We start from the raw sequence: 9,593 nt of genomic DNA on the forward strand, positions 1-9,593 counted from the left end.
CTCATATTTTCTGGGGTTCGAAATTACAAGAGACGGTGAAAAAGGCAGCATTGAAATTGGAAAAAAGTTATATATTAGAGAGATCTTTGAAAAGTAAAAGATGATCATTTGTCGATTATACCATTGTCGAACGTATCAGCCATCCATAGGTGCATTAATGTATGTAGCTATTTGCCAAAGGCCTAACTGTTACATTCAGTCGCGAAGTTGGCTCATAGAAATCAACATCCTCACAAAGAACTCGAAGCATACCTGCTTGACGATACCTATCTACGAAAGAGCACTACAAATTGGTATATCGTCGTAGGGGCAAATATATAGAAGGATTTGAGGATGCCGATTGGGGCAGCAACAGTCTCATCGCAAGACATACGCAAGGTATATATTATTCTTAGGCGGTAGTGCATTCTCATGGAAAAGTAAGCATGAAGGCAGCGTGGTACTCAGCAGTACGGAAGCCGAATACATTGCGTTAGCATCAGCAGCGAAGGAAGCAATATATCTACTGAGATTAATGATAGATATTGGTATAGGTGGTTCCAGAGATCCAATAAGAGTTTACGGTGACCACTTAAGCGCACAGCAACTAGCGAAGAACCTAGTATACCATTCCAGCATCAAATATATAGATATTAAGTATCATTTTGTAAGAGAAGTAATAAATGAGAGAACAATTTAATTGAAGTATATTCGAGTATGCACTAATAAAATGACAGCTGATGTTCTACTTAATTATCTAAGTAAATTGAAAAATTAAAAGTTTGTAACACGTTTAGGTTTTATGCAAACATGATGTAAACGACGTTGAGGAAGAGTGTTAAAAGTAATTGATAATCGATTAGTTCGTCAAACCACAACTAATGTCGTGCCTCTTTTCTTTCTTCGTTCTTTTATAATGTTCTAATTGTTCAAACAGTCACCGACGCAAAACCGTTGACCGAATCAGCTGAGACGACCTATCTTATGGGGGCGCAATGTAAACGAAACCTCACCACCGCTCCTACCGTCCGCTTTTACAGACCATACGGTTGAATATTTGAAGAATTTGGATTTTTCCCGTAAAAGCGAGTGAGCTGAGAGTAAGAGAGAAATCTCTTGGAACGCAGGGTGACCAGTCTCAATATTTTGTAGTAACTAAATAATTAAGTTAAATATATTTGAAATATTCTTAAAATAACTCAAAATCACAGTCGAATACATTAATTTATAAATAGGTAAACTATTTTATATAGTTTTGCGCCTAACATTATGAAAAATTATAACTAAAAAACTAAATGTGTGAAAAATCTTGTACACAAATAGAACAATGGCAACATTAGTGAAATTAAAACAAAAGAGAACAACTGATTTCTGCGTTGCAACTACGAGCATAATCTTGACAAATTTAGTTTGATACGGACGGTAAGTACGGAAGGAAGGAATGCCGGTGGCTGTTTGAAGCATAAAACTGTTATGTATTTCCAAGCGTAAAGGGTGAGTAGAGAAACTATCATATGTAGGCAAAGCGACAGCTGAGAGGTGTCCATGGAGAAATGTCAAGTCCGTCTAGGGGTTGGGTTTCTGTTGACATCCAAGATGGTCGACTTTTGATCGGAAAATTGTTGAATATTGCTAAATTCTTTTAATTAATGTTTTTTCAAAATAAAATCAGAGTATTTGAATATATATTGTTAAGGCTGCTAATATTATTGGCACATTCCAGAACAATTAATTTATATATTTATGTCTCTTTTTAACTGTGGTAAATTAATAAATATTCACCACAGAAAAATGTAAGGTTCAATTAAGCATGTCAAATGACGGGATCCAGAAAATGATTGTTCAACGAAACTGGAGACAAGTTTAATAAATTTATACAAAAATAATAATAACATTAAAAACAATTCTCAAAAACAATTCAATTCAGATATGTTGCCAGTATTGCTGTTGAGCATGGCGTAACAGTGTTGCTTAAGTTAATTTTAAAGTACTTTTAAGGAAGAAACTATATCTACCGTTTTTTATTCTACAAAGATATTGAAAATTCTACAAATAGTTGATTTAAAAAGGCTATATACTTGTATTACAAAATTAAATATAAAACGTAAAATATTTTGCGATTAAGTGATAATTTTTACTTACATTATAGGAGAAATTGGATCTACTATTATCTCTTGATATATCTTACAATGATAAATTTTGTTTTATTTTTCAAAAGAATTATTATGACTTGTAATACAAATTCTGTTACAATAGTTAATTATTTCGGCCCACTCATAGTAAAATTGAATTTCAAGTTTGTCCATGACTAATTTAATTAAAACGCTTTAAAACATACCGCATATTTTCAAATTTCAAGGTGGTATAATTTCAAATTTTGTTAACAACCTTTAACATCAATTTAAAACAAAAATTAAAAATAATTATAACACCATTTTTTGTTTTGCGCAACCCGATCTAACCCCTCGCCGCCTTAACGCACCAGAGACGGCCATGTTGGTTTCATTGTGAGTGTACACCTGGAAGGTTGGAAAATACTGTTAATGAGCACTTTCGCTACTCCCTTATACCATGGTATCTCTGCTTGATAAGTACAGAATCAAAACCGCGGTTATCGTTCCAACCAACAGTTTTTTATGTTACTGTTTTTGTTTTATTTTTGCGTTTGTTTTTTCAAAAAATTATCTGATATATCTCGACTTTATTTGAAAATACATTCGAGATCTAAAAAAAACAAACGTTTAATTTTCTCACTAAAATCTAGACAATTAGCTTCTTCCAATTGTTTTTGGATATAATTGTTTATATTTAAATAACTTGACCATGTATATTTTCAAATATTTTTTCACATTGGCTCATCATCTCCATTATTCTTTCAGTTTGTTTAGCCTTCGCTTACGTGATTAACCCATGTATACTTCTGATCATTCTCAAATTCATCCACTTCAGGTTTTAATTTTTTGCAAATGCATCCCACCAAATGCTCTAGACCGTCGGATTCGAGATACAATAATTCGTTGTTAGTACTATGCTCCGCACGGACTACCACTTGGAATCTTCGCAATAGTATACCTAGATGAAATGAAGTCATACATACTTGCTAATAACTACTTAACTGAAGCGTTTACATACCAGAAAGAGGTCATCGTGTTCCTTCTAAATCGGGTGTATCATCAGTTTCAACATTGCTAAAATCGGTTAGAGGTGTTTCGTTATGCCCCAAAATATATGAACGTAAACGATATTTAATGTTGGTCATGATTGTCCGCATTTTCTTCTAATTTTTTCACGAATGGCTAAACTGAAAAACATAAAATCAAAGCTTCTTTATGTGAAAGCGTTCTTTATGTTGAAACAGAAACAACAAAATATTTTTATATTTCACTTTTCTTCAACTTAATTCACCTGAATATCGCGGCTTCCTTTCATATTATTATAGAAATTGATGAAATTTATTTAATTTATTAATTTTAGACACTTAAACGTCACAATAAAAAAAATAAACAGATACAGCTGATAAAATAGCTCACTCAAAATACATGCCTCGCCGTGTTGTATTTGCCGCATTTAAATTTTGTATGGGAAACAACAACAGTGTTATGACAGTCTTAAAAAACTAAGACAATATGACGATATGACACAATATGACACCTTGTGAATACCCTAATTGTTACACTATATTATTACAGTCCGCCTTAAGTTTGGTAAATCTGTACGAAATTTTTATATAAAATTTTTTTTTTCATAACAAATATATATTCAAATCACTTACATGAATTTTGTCCATATTTTTGTGTACGATTACCCACTGTCGTCGTTTCAGATTTTTAAACGCGATGTTTGCACAATTTATACTTCTAACACTTTTGAAAAATACTTGATATTATTTAAAAAATGTGTATAAAGCGTTTTTTTCAAACAATGCGCGCCTGCTGTGAATTTACCACTTTTTTTAACGGATTTGACTTATTTAAATATATCATTCGTTGAAATGTCAGTAGGCAATTAGAGTTGCTATGTGTATACAGTTTTATTTCAAATTAAAAATTTGTTTAGTATAAGCAAAGTGGGTTTTACTTCAGGATATTTCAAGGATAAAATATCACAAACATATTTAAGTGGCTAGAGCAACCAACCAATTTGAACCAACTTGTCGTAACCTTGTATTCCATGAACCATATGAAAATATTGTAAGAAACATGTTTGTTCAAAAAGTATCGCGAATTTTGGATTTCTTAGGACAGTAATTACTTATTCATGAATATTTATTTTGTCCCCTTTAAAGTAAACACCCCTAGATACAATGCGCCGCGAAAATTCAAAATTCGCGATACCTCGTATTTGCTCAAAAACAACACATTAATAGTGCCGCAGCCGCCATATTCCCCAGATCTGGCTTGTGACTTTTTTTTGTTCCCAAAATTGGAGAGGACCATGAAGGGACGACGCTTTGCTACGATTGAGGAGATAAAAACTGCATCGAAGGAGATACTGAACAAGATCACAAAAAGTTACTTTCTTAAATGCTTCGATGATTTAAAAAAACACACTGGGATTATTGCATTATATCTAACGTGATTACCTTGAAGTGGACAAAATAGATATTCTTGATTAAATAAACACTTTCTTAAGACAAAATTAGCAAAAATGTTTGAACAAACCTCGTAGACCACTAATTCAAATAAAAAATAAGTGTTGCTAATAAATAAGATAGAAACTTTGAAATCTCAATTATTACCTTCTCCACGTAGAGATAAAAGATCGTCAAATGTAAACATTTCAATTTTAAAGTTTATAACACGAACACCACATCATGATTATCTAATAGAAATAAAATCAGGATTAAATAAATAAATATAATAGAACAAAATAACGAACAGAGAAAAATCAATTCACAATTTGAAAGGAAACTTGAAACCTTAGACCCGAAATCAGTAATTATTGAAGAATTTGAAATACTTATAATACAAATATTATATTAGAATATGCAGATATAGTTTGCTGCGAAAAAATTCAATATGATCAGCCGTTATCAACAAACGAAATTACTTAGTGAACGATCCAATACTTTACACATATCATACAATCAGCATACGCGACAACCATATTTATCAACTAAACTACAAAAACAACATTTTCACTTAAAATATGTAAACATCATAATCAGGTAGCAAACACAAACCATCTAAGCAATTATGAATGTACACTTAATTATAAATAGTCATTACATTAGCATTAAAATTTAGAAATAAAAAGAATAATGAAGTGCACGGCTCTAATTAGAAATTTTATTTCTAATGTACTCACAAAACAAGTCTAACTTGTTAACTAACGCTACCGATCTTTTTTTGGTTTTCGGTTCACCAGGATTTTTTTCTATAAGGCCGCCTATACAATGCTTAACCTAATATAATATTAACACATTTTATGTAATTAATGTTATTATACATACACGGTCTTATATGCTGATTGAAAAATATATTTATATAACATTAAGTTTAAAAATATGTCCGTTGAAACGAAATACAGACACAGCTTTTACAAAGCGTTAAAAATATTATATTAAATGCAATAAATAATATTTTGAGCAAAACAAAGTAAATTTAATCTTTCGAAATTTTAATAATCGAAGAATATTTGAAAATGTATCAAAAACAATATTAAAGTTATAAATTTTATAACATAACACGGCAATACACTATACCAGATTTGAACCACTTGTGAGGCATTTGGCCGTTTTAATAGTTAAATATTAGTAGGCAACCTATGCAGAATGCCAAGTTAAGCCGTTTAAGTAGTAAAAAAGGTGTATTGGTTCAAAATGTAGAATTGGCAGGTTTATACGAGGAATTATAGAAGACAATATTACGCCAACCAAATATATGTCACGTATTCCTTATGGAAGGTCGGCAGAAATCACCTACTGAATCCTCGAGCTGGTAACAGACCGCCCCTGCCGTAGACGTGAGAAATCTTGCTAAGGTCAGACTTCTTACCAGTGTGTTCGATGTACCTCGATAGCACAGCATACAGGTAAGGAGCCTTACCATGGTTGGGGGTACTATAAAGGGCTGGATCAAGGTGTCATGCGACACGTGCCGGGGATCAACCTGGCTGGGGGCCCTTAAATAGCCCAGTCTCAAACGGAGCTTATGGATACCTGGCGCCCTCCGTAATATGATAGCCTTGCTTGCGTAGCGGGGCCTATGCGCAAGCGGACACACTTTCCCCCACACTCGTGGGACCATTTATGAACCTAAACCTAACAAAAAACCAAAACAAACATACAAGGAAGCCCGCATCTCCACCAAAAAATCGGGAGGGAGCTAGTTGCTCCCATAAAAGAGCAGCGCTTGCAACGAGCTCGGCAACAATTAGCAAGAGGACAGGAGCGAAGCTTGGTCCCGTAGATAAGGCAGGCACAAGGAAGTAGGCAGAAGCTAAAGCTGGCCCCAAGAAAGTAGTAGCGCCGGAGGCAGCCAGGCCCAAACCCTGCAGTCAAAACACGACTGAGAAGCGGGGGGAGGGGGGAAATACAAAAGGGGCTGCTGCTGGAAGTGCATCTGCCAGAGAGTGGCCCGCATTCAATATTCAGGACCCGACAAAGGCAAGGTATGCGGAGAAACAACGCGCCGCATACCTATTGAGGTTAGTGGAGTTGCAACAGCCAACCAAAGAGGAGCTAACCAAGGAGCTCCTAGCATCAATTGACTGCACGAGGGCGGTCATACTTAATTTTAAATGGGAACCTCCAGTAAAGGCAGCAAAGCGACAGAGGTCAGCTGAAGAGGCTAAGCCGTCAGTCTAACGAAACCGAAAACAAAGGGCGGGACGCCCGCAAAATCATTTGCAGAAGTGGCCCGGAACCGAATTGTCATTGGCGTTCTGGATGAGAGGGACCCCGATGGAAGAATCCCCAGAGCGCTGGAAGTGCTAATAAGCAATCCAGGTCCGCCACCGTCATGCACAGATGCCGGCTGGTACCAGGGCCACATTAAAATGATTGCATGAGATGACGGGAGATCGGTTGCACTATACAAAACTGCTATATCCAAGGTAGGGGAAGTATACCCGTGCGCAAAACTGATAGCAGTGGCTAAAAAACCATCCAGACCAACGGCAAGGGTATGGATCCCAGCTACACCATCACAGCTGGATCAGATTATGCAGCTCATAAGAGCCTGCAACCCGAGTCTGCCCACGAAGGGGTGGAAGTTCGTCAAGGCATTTGACGATAGTGTAGCAGAATCTGGCATGGAGACCAAAAGGGCCACGATGCAGATTCTGCTATTACTAACAAAAGAATCCATCGAACCGCTGGCGAAAAGTGGCGGAGAGATAAACTACGTTCACGAAAGGGAGGATTACACCGTACAAGTCGGACGCCGATGCTGCAGACCACCTAGCATCGGAAAGCGAGACATGCGAAGTAGAGGAAGATCCTATGGAGTTCTCGAGCGATGTAGAAAGTATAGAGCGTAGAGAGTGTTCTTCCGAGTTTAAGCTTGCTGCCAGACTCTTAAACTTGTATACTGAGAGAGAGCTTTTAAGCGACTCTACTAGGCACTAAGCTACTGTTGTGTAATAAGGGAAGGACGCCAACATTTATTATAAGAAACCGACAAAAAGTACTGGATATTACACTTGTGTCGGAAGTACTATTCGACAGGGTAACCTAATGGAGAGTCCTCGAAGAACATTACTTTTCGGATCACCAATATATTGAATGTATATTAGAAGAAAGGGCCGATAGAGGCATGGACTTCAGGAATCATAGGAAAACGAACTGGCAGGTGCACATGCAAGAGCTGGAAAAACGTATCCCTATAATTCCGCCGTTTCAGCCCAATAGTAAAGAGGATCTCGACATCCTCGCTGATCAATTCACTGAATCTTGCCGGCAAGCATTAGAAGTGGCTTGTCCAATAACACGAAGTAGAACTAGGCCACCCTGGTGGTCTCTCGAACTTAAAAAGTTACAGAAAGGATGCAGAAAGCAGTTCAATTTAGCTAAGCAATCCCAAGGCGAGTCAGCCTGGGATTATTACTACAACCTCCTTAGGTCATACAAGAAGGAAGTTAGGAGAGCAAAAATAAATTCTTGGAAATCTTTTTGTAATGATCTCGAGAACACGGCGGAAGCGTCTCGACTTAGGAAAATAATGGCACAATCTGTGAATAGTATCGATTATCTTCAGAAGCCAGACGGCAGTTGGACGGTATCCAGTGAAGAGTCACTGGAACTACTAATGGATACCCACTTCCCAGGTAGCTCTGAAAGCCATACTGTTGAATATACTCAAGACAGTGGAGCAGAAATAGACTCCACTCTTATTAACACAGTATCAGAAAGCAACGTACGCTAGGCAATAAATAGCTTCAAGCCCTTCAAGTTGCCGGGACCTGATTTTCTATTCCCGGCTCAATTCCTGCAGTCGCAGAATTACATAATGGATTGGCTAGTTAATATTTTTAAGGGGGCGCTGCAATTATACTATATCCCTTCGCTTTGGAGGGAAGACAAGGTAATATATATACCTAAGGCAGGCAAAAGCTCGCACACAAATCCAAAGGACTTCAGACCTATTAGTCTCTCCTCGTTTCTTCTAAAAACGTTGGAAAGGCTAATAGAACTATATATAAGAAACAAACTAAAAGCAGACAAGTTGCCTGGTTCATAGCATGCGTATTCTAAAGGAAAATCCACAGACAAAGCGCTGAGCTCTGTGGTGGCGGAGATTGAAAAATCTCTAGAAGTTAAAGAATACACTCTAATTGCTTCAATAACATACAGCCTAGAGCCATACTGAGTGCGCTTAAAGATCTGGACATCTCTGAACCTCTCAGAAAATTATATGAACAGATGCTCGCGAGCAGGTCAATAATTTCAAAGCTGAGAGCGACAACGATGTGTAGATCCGTCCAAAGGGGTACACCCCAAGGAGGCGTGTTATCCCCACTTCTCTGGATCCTGACAATGAATAAATTGCTGAGGGATCTAGAGAAGAAGGGGGTACATGTTGTGGCCTACGCTGACGATTGGGCAATATCGGCTAGAGGTAAATTCCCTAATACTCTCGCAAACCTTATGCAAACGATCCTGGACGATATAAACCGTTGGGCTGTATCGTGCGGACTAAACTTAAATGATGGTAAGACAGAGCTAACAATTGGAGATAAGGCAAGCTACCTAGGACTAATCTTAGACAGGAAGTCATGGAAACAAAACTTGGATGCTAGGGTGAAGAAAGCAGCCACAGCACTCTACACTTGTAAAAGGATTGTGGGTCCCAAATGGGGGCTAACGCCTCGGATAGCTTATTGACTCTATACAGCAGTTGTCAGACCAATCATGACATACGGTATATTGGTATGGTGGCCAATTATGGATAAGAAATACGCGGCGAGGCGTATGGAAAGTATACAGAGAGCAGCCAGTATATGCATTAGTGGAGCTCTTAGAACAACGCCAAGCCAGGCTCTAAACGTCATTCTACATTAACTGCCAACAGACCTGTTCTGTAAGCACGTGGCAGCAAAGTCAGCTCTTAGACTGAGGGAATCCTCCCAACTAGTCGCATGCAACAAGGTGCATTCAAGGATACTTAGATCGT

At 37.3% G+C, this 9,593-nt stretch overlaps 1 long non-coding RNA gene across 1 annotated transcript; it reads right to left on the reverse strand.

Annotated features, from left to right (window-relative positions):
• Window positions 1-2,747: 2,747 nt before the first annotated feature.
• LOC138856475 (uncharacterized) lies at window positions 2,748-4,622 on the reverse strand. The gene is made up of 4 exons (XR_011395691.1): window positions 3,752-4,622; window positions 3,385-3,689; window positions 3,112-3,280; window positions 2,748-3,051 (listed from the first exon to the last, which is right to left on the reverse strand). It is a non-coding gene; the product is annotated as an uncharacterized lncRNA (long non-coding RNA).
• Between the last annotated feature and the right edge of the window lie 4,971 nt (window positions 4,623-9,593).

This window comes from Bactrocera oleae, chromosome 3 (assembly GCF_042242935.1).
Source record: "Bactrocera oleae isolate idBacOlea1 chromosome 3, idBacOlea1, whole genome shotgun sequence".
NCBI classification, from domain to species: Eukaryota; Metazoa; Arthropoda; class Insecta; order Diptera; family Tephritidae; genus Bactrocera; species Bactrocera oleae.